General features: G+C 47.0%; 1 protein-coding gene across 3 annotated transcripts in view; it reads right to left on the reverse strand.

Annotated features, from left to right (window-relative positions):
* Window positions 1-19654, reverse strand: part of INS (insulin) — a 150055-nt gene that overhangs the window by 46805 nt on the left and 83596 nt on the right. The window contains exon 2 of one of the 3 annotated variants that reach the window (XM_063946117.1): window positions 15796-15928. The exons of the other annotated variants lie outside the window; for them this stretch is intronic. The gene's annotated coding sequence lies outside the window, so the exon portion shown is untranslated. The remainder of the gene's footprint in view (window positions 1-15795; window positions 15929-19654) is intronic. 3 annotated transcript variants of the gene reach the window in all.

Genomic DNA, 19654 nt, shown 5'->3' on the forward strand with positions numbered 1-19654 from the left:
TTCTTTATAGTCATACTAGTTACGAGTATACTATCTCTTTATCAACCAGTCTATATTAGCAGCAGACACAGTACAGTGCGGTAGTTCACGGCTGTGGCTACCTCTGTGTCGGCACTCGGCAGCCCGTCCATAATTGTATATACCACCTAACCGTGGTTTTTTTTTCTTTCTTTATACATACATACTAGTTACGAGTATACTATCTCTTTATCAACCAGTCTATATATTAGCAGCAGACACAGTACAGTGCGGTAGTTCACGGCTGTGGCTACCTCTGTGTCGGCACTCGGCAGCCCGTCCATAATTGTATATACCACCTAACCGTGGTTTTTTTTTCTTTCTTTATACATACATACTAGTTACGAGTATACTATCTCTTTATCAACCAGTCTATATATTAGCAGCAGACACAGTACAGTGCGGTAGTTCACGGCTGTGGCTACCTCTGTGTCGGCACTCGGCAGGCAGTCCGTCCATAATTGTATACCACCTAACCGTGGTTTTTTTTTCTTTCTTCTTTATACATACATAGTTACATAGACATCTCTTTATCAACCAGTCTATATTAGCAGCAGACACAGTACAGTACGGTAGTTCACGGCTGTGGCTACCTCTGTGTCTGCACTCGGCAGGCAGTCCATAATTGTATACTAGTATCCATCTCCATTGTTTACCTGAGGTGCCTTTTAGTTGTGCCTATTAAAATATGGAGAACAAAAATGTTGAGGTTCCAAAATTAGGGAAAGATCAAGATCCACTTCCACCTCGTGCTGAAGCTGCTGCCACTAGTCATGGCCGAGACGATGAAATGCCAGCAACGTCGTCTGCCAAGGCCGATGCCCAATGTCATAGTACAGAGCATGTCAAATCCAAAACACCAAATATCAGAAAAAAAAGGACTCCAAAACCTAAAATAAAATTGTCGGAGGAGAAGCGTAAACTTGCCAATATGCCATTTACGACACGGAGTGGCAAGGAACGGCTGAGGCCCTGGCCTATGTTCATGGCTAGTGGTTCAGCTTCACATGAGGATGGAAGCACTCAGCCTCTCGCTAGAAAAATGAAAAGACTCAAGCTGGCAAAAGCAGCACAGCAAAGAACTGTGCATTCTTCGAAATCCCAAATCCACAAGGAGAGTCCAATTGTGTCGGTTGCGATGCCTGACCTTCCCAACACTGGACGTGAAGAGCATGCGCCTTCCACCATTTGCACGCCCCCTGCAAGTGCTGGAAGGAGCACCCGCAGTCCAGTTCCTGATAGTCAGATTGAAGATGTCAGTGTTGAAGTACACCAGGATGAGGAGGATATGGGTGTTGCTGGCGCTGGGGAGGAAATTGACCAGGAGGATTCTGATGGTGAGGTGGTTTGTTTAAGTCAGGCACCCGGGGAGACACCTGTTGTCCGTGGGAGGAATATGGCCGTTGACATGCCAGGTGAAAATACCAAAAAAATCAGCTCTTCGGTGTGGAGGTATTTCACCAGAAATGCGGACAACAGGTGTCAAGCCGTGTGTTCCCTTTGTCAAGCTGTAATAAGTAGGGGTAAGGACGTTAACCACCTCGGAACATCCTCCTTATACGTCACCTGCAGCGCATTCATAATAAGTCAGTGACAAGTTCAAAAACTTTGGGTGACAGCGGAAGCAGTCCACTGACCAGTAAATCCCTTCCTCTTGTAACCAAGCTCACGCAAACCACCCCACCAACTCCCTCAGTGTCAATTTCCTCCTTCCCCAGGAATGCCAATAGTCCTGCAGGCCATGTCACTGGCAATTCTGACGAGTCCTCTCCTGCCTGGGATTCCTCCGATGCATCCTTGCGTGTAACGCCTACTGCTGCTGGCGCTGCTGTTGTTGCCGCTGGGAGTCGATGGTCATCCCAGAGGGGAAGTCGTAAGCCCACTTGTACTACTTCCAGTAAGCAATTGACTGTTCAACAGTCCTTTGCGAGGAAGATGAAATATCACAGCAGTCATCCTACTGCAAAGCGGATAACTGAGGCCTTGGCATCCTGGGTGGTGAGAAACGTGGTTCCGGTATCCATCATTACTGCAGAGCCAACTAGAGACTTGTTGGAGGTACTGTGTCCCCGGTACCAAATACCATCTAGGTTCCATTTCTCTAGGCAGGCGATACCGAAAATGTACACAGACCTAGGAAAAAGAGTCACCAGTGTCCTAAAAAATGCAGCTGTACCCAATGTCCACTTAACCACGGACATGTGGACAAGTGGAGCAGGGCAGGGTCAGGACTATATGACTGTGACAGCCCACTGGGTAGATGTATGGACTCCCGCCGCAAGAACAGCAGCGGCGGCACCAGTAGCAGCATCTCGCAAACGCCAACTCTTTCCTAGGCAGGCTACGCTTTGTATCACCGGTTTCCAGAATACGCACACAGCTGAAAACCTCTTACGGCAACTGAGGAAGATCATCGCGGAATGGCTTACCCCAATTGGACTCTCCTGTGGATTTGTGGCATCGGACAACGCCAGCAATATTGTGTGTGCATTAAATATGGGCAAATTCCAGCACGTCCCATGTTTTGCACATACCTTGAATTTGGTGGTGCAGAATTTTTTAAAAAACGACAGGGGCGTGCAAGAGATGCTGTCGGTGGCCAGAAGAATTGCGGGACACTTTCGGCGTACAGGCACCACGTACAGAAGACTGGAGCACCACCAAAAACTACTGAACCTGCCCTGCCATCATCTGAAGCAAGAAGTGGTAACGAGGTGGAATTCAACCCTCTATATGCTTCAGAGGTTGGAGGAGCAGCAAAAGGCCATTCAAGCCTATACAATTGAGCACGATATAGTAGGTGGAATGCACCTGTCTCAAGCGCAGTGGAGAATGATTTCAACGTTGTGCAAGGTTCTGATGCCCTTTGAACTTGCCACACGTGAAGTCAGTTCAGACACTGCCAGCCTGAGTCAGGTCATTCCCCTCATCAGGCTTTTGCAGAAGAAGCTGGAGACATTGAAGGAGGAGCTAACACGGAGCGATTCCGCTAGGCATGTGGGACTTGTGGATGGAGCCCTTAATTCGCTTAACAAGGATTCACGGGTGGTCAATCTGTTGAAATCAGAGCACTACATTTTGGCCACCGTGCTCGATCCTAGATTTAAAGCCTACCTTGGATCTCTCTTTCCGGCAGACACAAGTCTGCTGGGGTTGAAAGACCTGCTGGTGACAAAATTGTCAAGTCAAGCGGAACGCGACCTGTCAACATCTCCTCCTTCACATTCTCCCGCAACTGGGGGTGCGAGGAAAAGGCTCAGAATTCCGAGCCCACCCGCTGGCGGTGATGCAGGGCAGTCTGGAGCGACTGCTGATGCTGACATCTGGTCCGGACTGAAGGACCTGACAACGATTACGGACATGTCGTCTACTGTCACTGCATATGATTCTCTCAACATTGATAGAATGGTGGAGGATTATATGAGTGACCGCATCCAAGTAGGCACGTCACACAGTCCGTACTTATACTGGCAGGAAAAAGAGGCAATTTGGAGGCCCTTGCACAAACTGGCTTTATTCTACCTAAGTTGCCCTCCCACAAGTGTGTACTCCGAAAGAGTGTTTAGTGCCGCCGCTCACCTTGTCAGCAATCGGCGTACGAGGTTACATCCAGAAAATGTGGAGAAGATGATGTTCATTAAAATGAATTATAATCAATTCCTCCGCGGAGACATTGACCAGCAGCAATTGCCTCCACAAAGTACACAGGGAGCTGAGATGGTGGATTCCAGTGGGGACGAATTGATAATCTGTGAGGAGGGGGATGTACACGGTGATATATCGGAGGGTGATGATGAGGTGGACATCTTGCCTCTGTAGAGCCAGTTTATGCAAGGAGAGATTAATTGCTTCTTTTTTGGGGGGGGTCCAAACCAACCGGTCATATCAGTCACAGTCGTGTGGCAGACCCTGTCACTGAAATGATGGGTTGGTTAAAGTGTGCATGTCCTGTTTTGTTTATACAACATAAGGGTGGGTGGGAGGGCCCAAGGACAATTCCATCTTGCATCTCTTTTTTCTTTTCTTTTTCTTTGCATCATGTGCTGATTGGGGAGGGGTTTTTGGAAGGGACATCCTGCGTGACACTGCAGTGCCACTCCTAAATGGGCCCGGTGTTTGTGTCGGCCACTAGGGTCGCTAATCTTACTCACACAGTCAGCTACCTCATTGCGCCTCTTTTTTTCTTTGCGTCATGTGCTGTTTGGGGAGGGTTTTTTGGAAGGGACATCCTGCGTGACACTGCAGTGCCACTCCTAGATGGGCCCGGTGTTTGTGTCGGCCACTAGGGTCGCTAATCTTACTCACACAGCTACCTCATTGCGCCTCTTTTTTTCTTTGCGTCATGTGCTGTTTGGGGAGGGTTTTTTGGAAGGGACATCCTGCGTGACACTGCAGTGCCACTCCTAGATGGGCCCGGTGTTTGTGTCGGCCACTAGGGTCGCTAATCTTACTCACACAGCTACCTCATTGCGCCTCTTTTTTTCTTTGCGTCATGTGCTGTTTGGGGAGGGTTTTTTGGAAGGGACATCCTGCGTGACACTGCAGTGCCACTCCTAGATGGGCCCGGTGTTTGTGTCGGCCACTAGGGTCGCTTATCTTACTCACACAGCGACCTCGGTGCAAATTTTAGGACTAAAAATAATATTGTGAGGTGTGAGGTATTCAGAATAGACTGAAAATGAGTGTAAATTATGGTTTTTGAGGTTAATAATACTTTGGGATCAAAATGACCCCCAAATTCTATGATTTAAGCTGTTTTTTAGTGTTTTTTGAAAAAAACACCCGAATCCAAAACACACCCGAATCCGACAAAAAAAATTCGGTGAGGTTTTGCCAAAACGCGTTCGAACCCAAAACACGGCCGCGGAACCGAACCCAAAACCAAAACACAAAACCCGAAAAATTTCAGGCGCTCATCTCTAATATTCACAGCCACTTTCTTGAGTACTATGGCATAAGGATTATGTGTACAGCGCTTATACCTTACATCTAGCGCTGCTGGGAAACAATAGCTTAACAGTGTAAAAACCTTTTTGTTCAATAGCTAATTGTATAATTTTCTAGAACCTTGGAAAAAAATTTTTATATTTTTACTGCAAGCACCGTAAACCCCACAGGTATAATGATACTGGTGGGAATATAAAGCATGGTAAAGATCAACCATTTCAGACTTATAGTACTAAGACAAAAGGTGCTGACAGTATCAGGAGACCCGCTAGTAAAAAGTTAACACAATACACATAAAAATACATAAACATACACAAAAAAATACACAAAATATCTTCCTGTTACACACAGTATGTGTCCAAATAAAGTGGACACACCACCCCATGTGAAGCAAAACATATAATAAACAATAGACAACATACATATTATTGGGTGTCCCAGTGGCGTAACTAGAAATTTTTCTCCCCCAAGCCAAAAATTCCTTCGGCGCCCCCCCCCCCCCATACCCCCCATAATTGGCACTAGTAAAGGGACAAATATGCGTGTGCCGCCAAAAAGGGTGTGTGGCTTTGTTGACATGGGCGTGGCTTCACGTAAAGGGGCGTGGCCTTGCAGGAAAAGACTACCTTATACCCCAGTTTTGCAACCTGCACGCCCAGACGTTAGCCACCACAGGAAAGAAAAATAATCCTGATTCATGCCTCTTACATTATTTGTCATTTTTCCTCCTTATAGTAATGCCCAGTATACATTATGCCACATACTGCAATGGCCCTTAGACATTATTCCACGCACAATAATGCACATGACACAATATGCACACACCATAGTGCCCCCGACACATTATGCCACACACCGTAATGCCTGTGACACATTATGACAGGAATCGCAATGCCCGTTATACATTATGCTACACACTGCAATGCCCCTGATACATTATAGCACATACAATGTCTGTGACACATTATGACACACACCACAATGATCCTGAGACATTATACCACATACCACAATGCCCGTGATATAGTATACAACATACCGTAATACCTGACACATTATGACACACACCGCAATGTCCGTGATACATTATGCCAAACACTGCAGTGACCCTGAGACATCATACCACATACCACACAATGCCCGTGATATAGTATACCACACACCGTAATGCCCATTACACATTAAGTTCTACAGTAAGGCTTCCAATTACTTTTAAATTACCTGCTCGTTGCCAGGGGTTTCATGCTCTTGGTTCCATGCACGGTGCCAGGGGTTTTCATGCTCAGGGTGTCATGCTCGTTGCCAGGGGTTTCATGCACTGGGTGTCATGCTCGTTGCTAGGGGGTAGTGCTTGTTGCTAGGGCCGTGCTCCCAGTGCCACATATGCTCCCAGTGCCAGATATTCCCCCACAGTGCCAGGTATATGCACCCAGTGCCAGATATTCCCCCACAGTGCCAGGTATATGCCCCCAGTGCCAGATATTCCCCCACAGTGCCACATATGCCCCCTCAGTGCCTGCTCCCCTCAGTGCCAAATATTCCCCCACAGTGCCAGGTATATGCCCCCAGTGCCAGATCTTCCCCCACAGTGCCAGGTATATGCCCCCAGTGCCAGATCTTCCCCCACAGTGCCAGGTATATGCCCCCAGTGCCAGATCTTCCCCCACAGTGCCAGGTATATGCCCCCAGTGCCAGATCTTCCCCCACAGTGCCAGGTATATGCCCCCAGTGCCAGATATTCCCCCCAGTGCCAGGTATATGCCCCCAGTGCCATATCTTCCCCCACAGTGCCAGGTATATGCCCCCAGTGCCAGGTATATGCCCCCCCCCCAGTGCCAGATATTCCCCCACAGTGCCTGCTTCCCCCCCAGTGCCAGATATTCCCCCCCAGTGCCAGGTATATGCCCCCAGTGCCAGATATTCCCCCACAGTGCCAGGTATATGCCCCCAGTGCCAGGTATATGCCCCCCCAGTGCCAGATATTCCCCCACAGTGCCTGCTTCCCCCCCAGTGCCAGGTATATGCCCCCAGTGCCAGGTATATGCCCCCAGTGCCAGGTATATGCCCCCAGTGCCAGGTATATGCCCCCCCCAGTGCCAGATATTCCCCCACAGTGCCTGCTTCCCCCCCAGTGCCAGGTATATGCCCCAAGTGCCAGGTATATGCCCCCCCAGTGCCTGCTTCCCCTCCCCCTCCTTTGTGTTGGAGGGACACGGAGCGCATTGCGCGCCTCTCCAATGTCCCTCCTGGCTCTCCCCCGGCCGGTCTAATAAAGGAAGTGCCGGTTCGTGAGCCAATCAGAGCTCACGAACGGCACTTCCTTTATTAGACCTGCCGGGGGAGAGCCAGGAGGGACACAGGAGAGGCGCGCGATGTGCGCTCCGTGTCCCTCCGTACACAGTAGGCAGCAGCGGAGGGAAGGAGGGAGAGGAGACCGCAGATTGACATGCGGACGCTCATCCGCATGTCAATCTGTTCTGTCAGTGGCGCCCCTGCAGCCCCTCGCCCCCAAGCCACCGCGAGGGCTGGGGGGGAAGTAGTTACGCCACTGGGGTGTCCATATCCAATAATTAAGGATAAAAAAGAACGTGTTGGCAAGTATGCTTAGATTTAGAAAAAACCTTATAATTAGAATATCCAGACCAAAATCAGATCAGATCCATATTCAACGCAAAAAAATATTGAAAGAGTTGTTTTCATTCAGACCATTCGGAGAAATTGTCCCCAAGCGATAAATCCATCTTGATTCCAGCTTCTTGAGTACAAGGCTCCTATCGCCACCCCGTGACAGGAGGAGCCTTGTACTCAAGAAGCTGGAATCAAGATGGATTTATCGCTTTTTTTGTGTATGTTTATGTATTTTTTAGTGATGAGCGGGTTCGGTTTCTCGGAAACCGAACCCCCCCGAACTTCACGCTTTTTACACGGGTCCGAGGCAGACTCGGATCTTCCCGCCTTGCTCGGCTAACCCGAGCGCGCCCGAACGTCATCATCCCGCTGTCGGATTCTCGCGAGGCTCGTATTCTATCGCGAGACTCGGATTCTATATAAGGAGCCGCGCGTCGCCGCCATTTTCACACGTGCATTGAGATTGATAGGGAGAGGACGTGGCTGGCGTCCTCTCCGTTTAGAATAGAAATAGATAGTGAGAGTGAGACACTTGATTTACTGGAGCTTAGGAGTACTCAGAGAGTGCAGAGTTTACTAGTGACTGACCAGTGACCACCAGTGCAGTTTTATTATTATTTAATATAATCCGTTCTCTGCCTGAAAAAAAACGATACACAGTGACACAGTATACCATATCTGTGCTCAGCCTCAGTGTGCTGCATCATCTATGTATATCTGACTGTGCTGAGTGCTCACTGCTCACACAGCTTAATTGTGGGGGAGACTGGGGAGCAGTTATAGCAGGAGTACATATATTTAACAGTGCACACTTTTGCTGCCAGAGTGCCATTGCCAGTGTGACTGACCAGTGACCAGTGACCACCAGTATATTGTGATTGTCTGCCTGAAAAAGTTAAACACTCGTCGTGTGGTGTTTTTATTCTATAAACGCATTCTGCTGACAGTGTCCAGCAGGTCCGTCATTATATAATATATACGTGTCCTGCAGTAGTGATATATATATATTTTTTATATCATTATCATCCAGTCTATACTAGCAGCAGACGCAGTACGGTAGTCCACGGCTGTAGCTACCTCTGTGTCGGCAGTCGCTCGTCCATAATTGTATACCTACCTGTGGTGGTTTTTTTTTTTTTCTATCTTCTTCATACTAGTAGTTAACTTTAGGAGTCTGCAGTGCTGACAGTGTCCAGCAGGTCCGTCATTATATAATATATACCTGTCCGGCTGCAGTAGTGATATATATATATTTTTTATATCATTATCATCCAGTCTATATTAGCAGCAGACGCAGTACGGTAGTCCACGGCTGTAGCTACCTCTGTGTCGGCAGTCGCTCGTCCATCCATAATTGTATACCACCTACCTGTGGTGTTTTTTTTTTTTCTATCTTCTTGATACTAGTAGCTTACTTTAGGAGTCTGCAGTGCTGACAGTGTCCAGCAGGTCCGTCATTATATAATATATACCTGTCCGGCTGCAGTAGTGATATATATATATTTTTTATATCATTATCATCCAGTCTATATTAGCAGCAGACGCAGTACGGTAGTCCACGGCTGTAGCTACCTCTGTGTCGGCAGTCGCTCGTCCATCCATAATTGTATACCACCTACCTGTGGTGTTTTTTTTTTCTTTCTATCTTCTTGATACTAGTAGCTTACTTTAGGAGTCTGCAGTGCTGACAGTGTCCAGCAGGTCCGTCATTATATAATATATACCTGTCCGGCTGCAGTAGTGATATATATATATTTTTTATATCATTATCATCCAGTCTATATTAGCAGCAGACGCAGTACGGTAGTCCACGGCTGTAGCTACCTCTGTGTCGGCAGTCGCTCGTCCATCCATAAGTATACTAGTATCCATCCATCTCCATTGTTTACCTGAGGTGCCTTTTAGTTGTGCCTATTAAAATATGGAGAACAAAAATGTTGAGGTTCCAAAAATAGGGAAAGATCAAGATCGACTTCCACCTCGTGCTGAAGCTGCTGCCACTAGTCATGGCCGAGACGATGAAATGCCATCAAAGTCGTCTGCCAAGGCCGATGCCCAATGTCATAGTACAGAGCATGTAAAATCCAAAACACCAAATATCAGTAAAAAAAGGACTCAAAAATCTAAAATAAAATTGTCGGAGGAGAAGCGTAAACTTGCCAATATGCCATTTACCACACGGAGTGGCAAGGAACGGCTGAGGCCCTGGCCTATGTTCATGGCTAGTGGTTCAGCTTCACATGAGGATGGAAGCACTCAGCCTCTCGCTAGAAAAATGAAAAGACTCAAGCTGGCAAAAGCACAGCAAAGAACTGTGCGTTTTTCGAAATCACAAATCCACAAGGAGAGTCCAATTGTGTCGTTTGCGATGCCTGACCTTCCCAACACTGGACGTGAAGAGCATGCGCCTTCCACCATTTGCACGCCCCCTGCAAGTGCTGGAAGGAGCACCCGCAGTCCAGTTCCTGATAGTCAGATTGAAGATGTCAGTGTTGAAGTACACCAGGATGAGGAGGATATGGGTGTTGCTGGCACTGGGGAGGAAATTGACCAGGAGGATTCTGATGGTGAGGTGGTTTGTTTAAGTCAGGCACCCGGGGAGACACCTGTTGTCCGTGGGAGGAATAGGGCCATTGACATGCCTGGTGAAAATACCAAAAAAATCAGCTCTTCGGTGTGGAAGTATTTCAACAGAAATGCGGACAACATTTGTCAAGCCGTGTGTTGCCTTTGTCAAGCTGTAATAAGTAGGGGTAAGGACGTTAACCACCTCGGAACATCCTCCCTTATACGTCACCTGCAGCGCATTCATCATAAGTCAGTGACAAGTTCAAAAACTTTGGGCGACAGCGGAAGCAGTCCACTGACCAGTAAATCCCTTCCTCTTGTAACCAAGCTCACGCAAACCACCCCACCAACTCCCTCAGTGTCAATTTCCTCCTTCCCCAGGAATGCCAATAGTCCTGCAGGCCATGTCACTGGCAATTCTGACGAGTCCTCTCCTGCCTGGGATTCCTCCGATGCATCCTTGCGTGTAACGCCTACTGCTGCTGGCGCTGCTGTTGTTGCTGCTGGGAGTCGATGGTCATCCCAGAGGGGAAGTCGTACTCGTAAGACCACTTTTACTACTTCCACCAAGCAATTAACTGTCCAACAGTCCTTTGCGAGGAAGATGAAATATCACAGCAGTCATCCTGCTGCAAAGCGGATAACTGAGGCCTTGGCATCCTGGGCGGTGAGAAACGTGGTTCCGGTATCCATCATTACTGCAGAGCCAACTAGAGACTTGTTGGAGGTACTGTGTCCCCGGTACCAAATACCATCTAGGTTCCATTTCTCTAGGCAGGCGATACCGAAAATGTACACAGACCTCAGAAAAAGAGTCACCAGTGTCCTAAAAAATGCAGTTGTACCCAATGTCCACTTAACCACGGACATGTGGACAAGTGGAGCAGGGCAGGCTCAGGACTATATGACTGTGACAGCCCACTGGGTAGATGATTGGACTCCCGCCGCAAGAACAGCAGCGGCGGCACCAGTAGCAGCATCTCGCAAATGCCAACTCTTTCCTAGGCAGGCTACGCTTTGTATCACCGCTTTCCAGAATACGCACACAGCTAAAAACCTCTTACGGCAACTGAGGAAGATCATCGCAGAATGGCTTACCCCAATTGGACTCTTCTGTGGATTTGTGGCATCGGACAACGCCAGCAATATTGTGTGTGCATTAAATCTGGGCAAATTCCAGCACGTCCAATGTTTTGCACATACCTTGAATTTGGTGGTGCAGAATTATTTAAAAAACGAGAGGGGCGTGCAAGAGATGCTGTCGGTGGCCAGAAGAATTGCGGGACACTTTCGGCGTACAGGCACCACGTACAGAAGACTGGAGCACCACCAAAAACGCCTTGAACCTGCCCTGCCATCATCTGAAGCAAGAAGTGGTAACGAGGTGGAATTCAACCCTCTATATGCTTCAGAGGTTGGAGGAGCAGCAAAAGGCCATTCAAGCCTATACAACTGAGCACGATATAGGAGGTGGAATGCACCTGTCTCAAGCGCAGTGGAGAATGATTTCAACGTTGTGCAAGGTTCTGCAACCTTTTGAACTTGCCACACGTGAAGTCAGTTCAGACACTGCCAGCCTGAGTCAGGTCATTCCCCTCATCAGGCTTTTGCAGAAGAAGCTGGAGACATTGAAGGAGGAGCTAACACAGAGCGATTCCGCTAGGCATGTGGGACTTGTGGATGGAGCCCTTAATTCGCTTAACAGGGATTCACGGGTGGTCAATCTGTTGAAATCAGAGCACTACATTTTGTCCACCGTGCTCGATCCTAGATTTAAAACCTACCTTGGATCTCTCTTTCCGGCAGACACAAGTCTGCTGGGGTTCAAAGAACTGCTGGTGACAAAATTGTCAAGTCAAGCGGAACGCGACCTGTCAACATCTCCTCCTTCACATTCTCCCGCAACTGGGGGTGCGAGGAAAAGGCTCAGAATTCCGAGCCCACCCGCTGGCGGTGATGCAGGGCAGTCTGGAGTGACTGCTGATGCTGACATCTGGTCCGGACTGAAGGACCTGACAACGATTACGGACATGTCGTCTACTGTCACTGCATATGATTCTCTCCCCATTGAAAGAATGGTGGAGGATTATATGAGTGACCGCATCCAAGTAGGCACGTCAGACAGTCCGTACTTATACTGGCAGGAAAAAGAGGCAATTTGGAGGCCCTTGCACAAGCTTTATTCTACCTAAGTTGCCCTCCCACAAGTGTGTACTCCGAAAGAGTGTTTAGTGCCGCCGCTCACCTTGTCAGCAATCGGCGTACGAGGTTACATCCAGAAAATGTGGAGAAGATGATGTTCATTAAAATGAATTATAATCAATTCCTCCGTGGAGACATTGACCAGCAGCAATTGCCTCCACAAAGTACACAGGGAGCTGAGATGGTGGATTCCAGTGGGGACGAATTGATAATCTGTGAGGAGGGGGATGTACACGGTGATATATCGGAGGATGATGATGAGGTGGACATCTTGCCTCTGTAGAGCCAGTTTGTGCAAGGAGAGATTAATTGCTTCTTTTTTGGTGGGGGTCCAAACCAACTCGTCATTTCAGTCACAGTCGTGTGGCAGACCCTGTCACTGAAATGATGGGTTGGTTAAAGTGTGCATGTCCTGTTTATACAACATAAGGGTGGGTGGGAGGGCCCAAGGACAATTCCATCTTGCGCCTCTTTTTTCTTTCATTTTTCTTTGCGTCATGTGCTGTTTGGGGAGTAGTTTTTGGAAGGGCCATCCTGCGTGACACTGCAGTGCCACTCGTAGATGGGCCAGGTGTTTGTGTCGGCCACTTGGGTCGCTTATCTTAGTCACACAGCTACCTCATTGCGCCTCTTTTTTTCTTTGCGTCATGTGCTGTTTGGGGGGTGTTTTTTGGAAGGGCCATCCTGCGTGACACTGCAGTGCCACTCCTAGATGGGCCAGGTGTTTGTGTCGGCCACTAGGGTCGCTTATCTTAGTCACACAGCTACCTCATTGCGCCTCTTTTTTTTCTTCTTTGCGTCATGTGCGGTTTGGGGAGTAGTTTTTTGAAGGGCCATCCTGCGTGACACTGCAGTGCCACTCCTAGATGGGCCAGGTGTTTGTGTCGGCCACTTGGGTCGCTGAGCTTAGTCATCCAGCGACCTCGGTGCAAATTTTAGGACTAAAAATAATATTGTGAGGTGTGAGGTGTTCAGAATAGACTGAAAATGAGTGGAAATTATGGTTATTGAGGTTAATAATACTTTGGGATCAAAATGACCCCCAAATTCTATGATTTAAGCTTTTTTTTAGGGTTTTTTGAAAAAAACACCCGAATCCGACAAAAAAAATTCGGTGAGGTTTTGCCAAAACGCGTTCGAACCCAAACACGGCCGCGGAACCGAACCCAAAACCAAAACACAAAACCCGAAAAATTTCCGGTGCTCATCACTAGTATTTTTATGTGTATTGTGTTAACTTTTTACTAGCGGGTCCCCTGATACTGTCAACACCTTTTGTCAAAGCGCTTTGACACTTTAGCAACAGGCACTATGGCACCTTAGCTGGTTTTCCCCTGAGGAAGGAGCACCGAAAACGGCTGTTTGGGATTTTGCCAGTCTGCACTTGCCTTGCATACGATGAGTATTTGCTGAATCCAGATGTTTGTGCTTTACTGCTATATGAAGTTAAAAGCTGGTTGAATAACATGTCGGTTATATGAAGTAAAAAGCTGATTGAATAATAAGCAGTGTGCTGGTACTGTCTACGCCCTGGCTGGAGAGTCTTGGATGGACATGTGTTGATATATATATATATATATATATATATATACAAACAAATATAGAAAACCACAGCACTCGCCACCCCAGAAGCGGGGTGCAGTGTCTGCACTCACCACTCATAGGGTGGGGTGCATATATATAAATCACACAGATCAATGTAAAACTATTTAAAAGACACATATCCATGTATAAATATATTTATATAATAATATAATACATATTAATATTAAATCTTTTTATATATATATATACACATCATACACCCATTGCTGGCGGTAGTCAGTAATACCCTAAGCGAGGCCGCAGCTCTTACTCTATATATAAATAAATTATTCACCCAACTCCCCCACTGCTGTCAAATTCCTGCCTCTCCCGCCGCTGCCGACTGCCCCCCTCCTCCACAGTCGCTGCCGAGTGTCCTCACCGCAGCGGTCCCGCAACTCCGACAGGCATCCGCGTGTTTGTCTCACCCGCCGCTGCCGAGGTCCTGACTCCCCCTCCAGTGACTGCAGCTCTCGCACCTTCTGAGTGAGTGGCCGCCGCTGTCTCTGCCTGAGCCTGACGAGCAGCAGGTGACAGTCAGTGGCAGTGCGAGTGCGCGGCGGCGGCTCTATTTGGTGGCACCCCACTGAAGAGTGACATCCGGGTGCGGGCCGCACCCCCCGCACCCGCCTCATAACGCCTCTGCATTACTCCCTAGCAATAAGCGTGACACCCAGTGCATGAAACCCCAGGCAACTAGCATTACACCCCTGGCAATGAGCATTACACACCTCTGACAATGAGCATGACACCGACAGCATGAAAACCCCTGGCAAAGAGCATGACACCCAGTGCATGAAAACCCTGGCAAAGAGCATAACACACAGAGCATGAAAACCCCTGGCGAAGAGCATGGAACCAAGAGCATGAAACCACTGGCAATGAGCAGGTATTTTAAAAGTAATCAGAAGCCTTACTGTGGAGCAAAATGTGTAATGAGCATTGCGGTGTGTGGCATAATGTATCACGGACATTGCGGTGTGTAGCATAATGTATATCGGGCACTGCGGTGTGTGGCATGTGTCACAGGCATTACGGTGTGCGGCATACTGTATCATGGGCATTGTGGTTTGTGGTATAATGTCTCAAGGGCATTATGGTGTGTGGCATAATGTATCACAGGTATTATGGTGTGTGGCATAATGTATCACAGGCATTGCGGTGTGCAGCATAATGTATAACGGGCATTGCGGTGTGGGGCATAATGTGTTACGGGCATTATGGTGTGGGGCATACTGCATCATGGGCATAATGTGTAATGGGCATTACGGTGTGTGGCATAATGTATCACGGACATTGCAGTGTGTAGCATAATGTATAACGGGCATTGCCATGTGTGGCATGTGTCACAGGCATTACAGTGTATCATACTGTATCACGGGCATTGTGTTATGTAGTATAATGTCTCAAGGGCATTATGGTGTGTGGCATAATGTATCACAGGTATTATGGTGTGTGGCATAATGTATCACGGGCATTGCGGTGTGCAGCATAATGTATAACGGGCATTGCGGTGTGGGGCATAATGTATTACGGGCATTATAGTGTGTGGCATACTGCATCATGGGCATAATGTGTAATGAGCATTACGGTGTGTGGCATAATGTATCACGGACATTGCAGTGTGTAGCACAATGTATAACGGGCATTGCCGTGTGTGGCATAATGTGTCACAGGCATTACGGTCTGTGTAATACTGTAAACTTCTTTACTTTTCTATTGCCGGGGGCGGGATTGCTGGGTGCCAGAAACATTTTTGGCTTGGGGGAGAAACATTTCTAGCTACGCCACTGGACTATGATATTAGGTGAATGAATAAATGAATGAATACAAAACAAATGTTCTTACTGACTAGCTCCCACAGAGCTTGATTACTTCCTAGCAGAAGGTCTCCAGTAGATGAAGATGGTTTCTGAGATTCAAATAACTGTGTCCATGTGCACAGAGAACCGAGGTTGAGAACCACTGGTCTATGATAAACCTGCGTAAAATAATAACAGCCTTGACTCATTTCATTGCCACTCAGGGCAGTTTCATCAGCTTCATCGGACTCTGCGACAGCTAATTTGTAGGGACATTTCCTACATATTCATTCACCTAATTTGCTACTGGGATACTGCCATGCAGATTTAACATTTGGTTTAATCTAATTTTATGTTAACCCATTTCTATCTCATTGTATTATATGGGACTAGTTATTTATTAGTTATTTATTAGTCTATATTCAATTGGTTTTATAATATGTATTTTTACATTTATAAATTTTATGCTAGTTTAGGATTTTTTATTTTTTTCCCTATTGGCTGAATATAACAGGTCTTGCTGACTTTCTTCTTAATTGTTTCTTTGTTTAAGGAACTTGCAAAGTCCTTTGACCCCAGTCTCTCTCGTTTTTATTCAACCTATTTTGGAGCAAGCATTTGCAGCCAACTACTTTGATCATTTGACAATAGACAGATGGACATTTGGCCTGATGGGGATTAAACCCTGAGGCGTTGGGGTCAGTGCATGAGTCAGATAATGGGCATTATTAGTTTGTGTCAGCCAATGGGGTAGCAGGGAGAGGGAGTAGTTTTGAGTTAGGGATTCTATATTAAGTATTTCTTCAGAACATCCCCTTTTTATTTTTTATTTTGTTGTGTTGTTGTTGGTAGGTGTGAGTGTGAAATCAGAAATGATGCCATGCTAACAGTGACATACTGTCCTTCTTAGGAGGCCATTGGCTCACTTAGGCCATATATGGAGGTCTTAAGATGTATACAACCAATGAAGACTTAGTACACGTGGTAAAACGTTAATGTAATAAAAACATATATAGGCCCTCATTCCGAGTTGTTCGCTCGGTATTTTTCATCGCATCGCAATGAAAATCCGCTTAGTACGCATGCGCAATGTTCGCACTGCGACTGCGCCAAGTAACTTTGCTATGAAGAAAGTAATTTTACTCACGGCTTTTTCATCGCTCCGGCGATCGTAATGTGATTGACAGGAAATGGGTGTTACTGGGCGGAAGCACGGCGTTTTAGGGGCGTGTGGCTGAAAACGCTACCGTTTCCGGAAAAAACGCAGGAGTGGCCGGAGAAACGGTGGGAGTGCCTGGGCGAACGCTGGGTGTGTTTGTGACGTCAACCAGGAACGACAAGCACTGAACTGATCGCACAGGCAGAGTAAGTCTGAAGCTACTCCAAAACTGCTACGTGGTTTGTGATCGCAATATTGCAATTACTTCGGTCGCACTTTTAAGAAGCTAAGATACACTCCCAGTAGGCGGCGGCTTAGCGTGTGTAACTCTGCTACATTCGCATTGCGACCGATCAACTCGGAATGAGGGCCATAGTTTTAATAAACCACAAGAGGTACACACACAAATAAATAATACATATAAATATAAAGTGCAGAGTGCGTGTTTAGGGATAGCTGGATCACGGTGATGGGTAAATGGTGACTTTTCCCCAAGCAAATGGTATCTCACCAGAGTCAATATTTGCGGTGGGCTAGCTTTAGGAAAGCAGCAAGAGTAGTCCTAGGCTGAATAGACCAGCACCACCGCAAAAGGTGTAATCAGCCTAAGGTTCGCCAGCTCCCAGCACTCTTTCTCCTCCTCCGCACAGCAGCAACGCGTTTCGGTTATTACATAACCTTTTTCAAGCTGAATGAGGAGTAAGTATCCGGTGGAACGCAAACACGTGACTTCCGGTTGACGAAGCCGGAAGTCACAGCGGCGCAAAGTTACTGACTTCATTGGGATAATTATACCTTGTTAGAAGGGTATATAAAGGACAAATAATTTTTACTCCTCATTCAGCTTGAAAAAGGTTGTGAAATAACCGAAACGCGTTGCTGCTGTGCTGCGGAGAAGAAAGGAGAGTGCTGGGAGCTGGCGAACCTTATGCTGATTACACCTTTTGCGGTGGTGCTGGGCTATTCAGCCTAGGACTACTCTTGCTGCTTTCCTAAAGCTAGCCCACCGCAAATATTGACTCTGGTGAGATACCATTTGCTTGGGGAAAAGTCACCATTTATCCATCACCGTGATCCAGCTATCCCTAAACACGCACTCTGCACTTTATATTTATATGTATTATTTATTTGTGTGTGTACCTGTTGTGGGTTATTAAAACTATGTTTTTATTACATTAACGTTTTACCACGTGTACTAAGTCTTCATTGGTTGTATACATCTTAAGGAGTGAGCGCCAAGATTCCTGTATCAAGGTTGTTTGCATTGTGGATTTTGTGGGGATTTGGTGTTTTATCCCTCATATGATATTGGAATCAGGCTGCATGATCCTTTTAGCTGCGCATTAAGGTTTTCACACAATACATGCCTTGTGTCACATATGGAGGTCAGCAACATTACTATACCGGGTGGGTCATCCGTTAGGCATTAGGTAGGTAGAAACAGTTTGTTTGCAACGTTTGGGCACAGGGGTGGCCGCTGCAGGATTGAGAGAGGCTGGCGACCTTCTTGCTTTCTCTTTGCCACCACACTAGCTATATTGTTATCAATAAATTGCTGTCTATATTTAACGCCAGCTCTTGCTCTCCATGTGATTATTCATTAGCGTTTAAGTTTGTATTACATTACCTAGTGGTACACAGGTGATATATTCCATTAAGTGAGTTATACCATTCCAGTCCATTAAATGTCAATCCTATTCCTTTTTACTTTTCCAACAGTGCTGCCAAATCATGTAGGGCTGTACCTAGTGTTTTAAAGCACCCACAATCTCTCTCTACCCCCCCCCCCCCTCTCCTTCCCCAAAACCCTTCAGTTGCTGTGTGCACTGGAGGAAGGTGTGCACCCCACCCAACTATCAAGTGCTCAGCATGAGGACAATGCGACAGTCCTCTCAAATTGTCATTATTTCATCTAAATTGGAACCATTGGGTGATATGTTGCAACTAACTTTGTAGAACTCTTGGGTCAACCAGCCAGCTGTAAATCACTCTCTCATCTCAGTCTCTTGTGGGTGAGCAGCAAACAGGTGACCCTCTTCAATTACATTTAATAACCTATAGCGTGTACATGCATGCACAGCAGGTGTAGCGGTGTACAGTTACCAGTGTGAAACAATAAGATTTTACTTACCAGTAAATCTATTTCTCGTAGTCCGTAGAGGATGCTGGGGACTCCGTAAGGACCATGGGGAATAGACGGGCTCCGCAGGAGATAGGGCACTTTAAGAAAGACTTTGGATTCTGGGTGTGCACTGGCTCCTCCCTCTATGCCCCTCCTCCAGACCTCAGTTAGGGAAACTGTGCCCAGAGGAGACGGACAGTACGAGGAAAGGATTTTAGTTAATCCAAGGGCAAGATTCATACCAGCCACACCAATCATACCGTATAACCTGTGATAAACTACCCAGTTAACAGCATGAACAACAACATAGTCTCGGTTCAAACCTATGAAACTATAACATAACCCTTATGTAAGCAATAACTATATACAAGTCTTGCAGAAGAAGTCCGCACTTGGGACGGGCGCCCAGCATCCTCTACGGACTACGAGAAATAGATTTACCGGTAAGTAAAATCTTATTTTCTCTAACGTCCTAGAGGATGCTGGGGACTCCGTAAGGACCATGGGGATTATACCAAAGCTCCCAAACGGGCGGGAGAGTGCGGATGACTCTGCAGCACCGATTGAGCAAACAGGAGGTCCTCCTCAGCCAGGGTATCAAACTTATAGAACTTTGCAAAGGTG

This window comes from Pseudophryne corroboree, chromosome 11, assembly GCF_028390025.1.
Source record: "Pseudophryne corroboree isolate aPseCor3 chromosome 11, aPseCor3.hap2, whole genome shotgun sequence".
In the NCBI taxonomy this organism is placed as follows: domain Eukaryota; kingdom Metazoa; phylum Chordata; class Amphibia; order Anura; family Myobatrachidae; genus Pseudophryne; species Pseudophryne corroboree.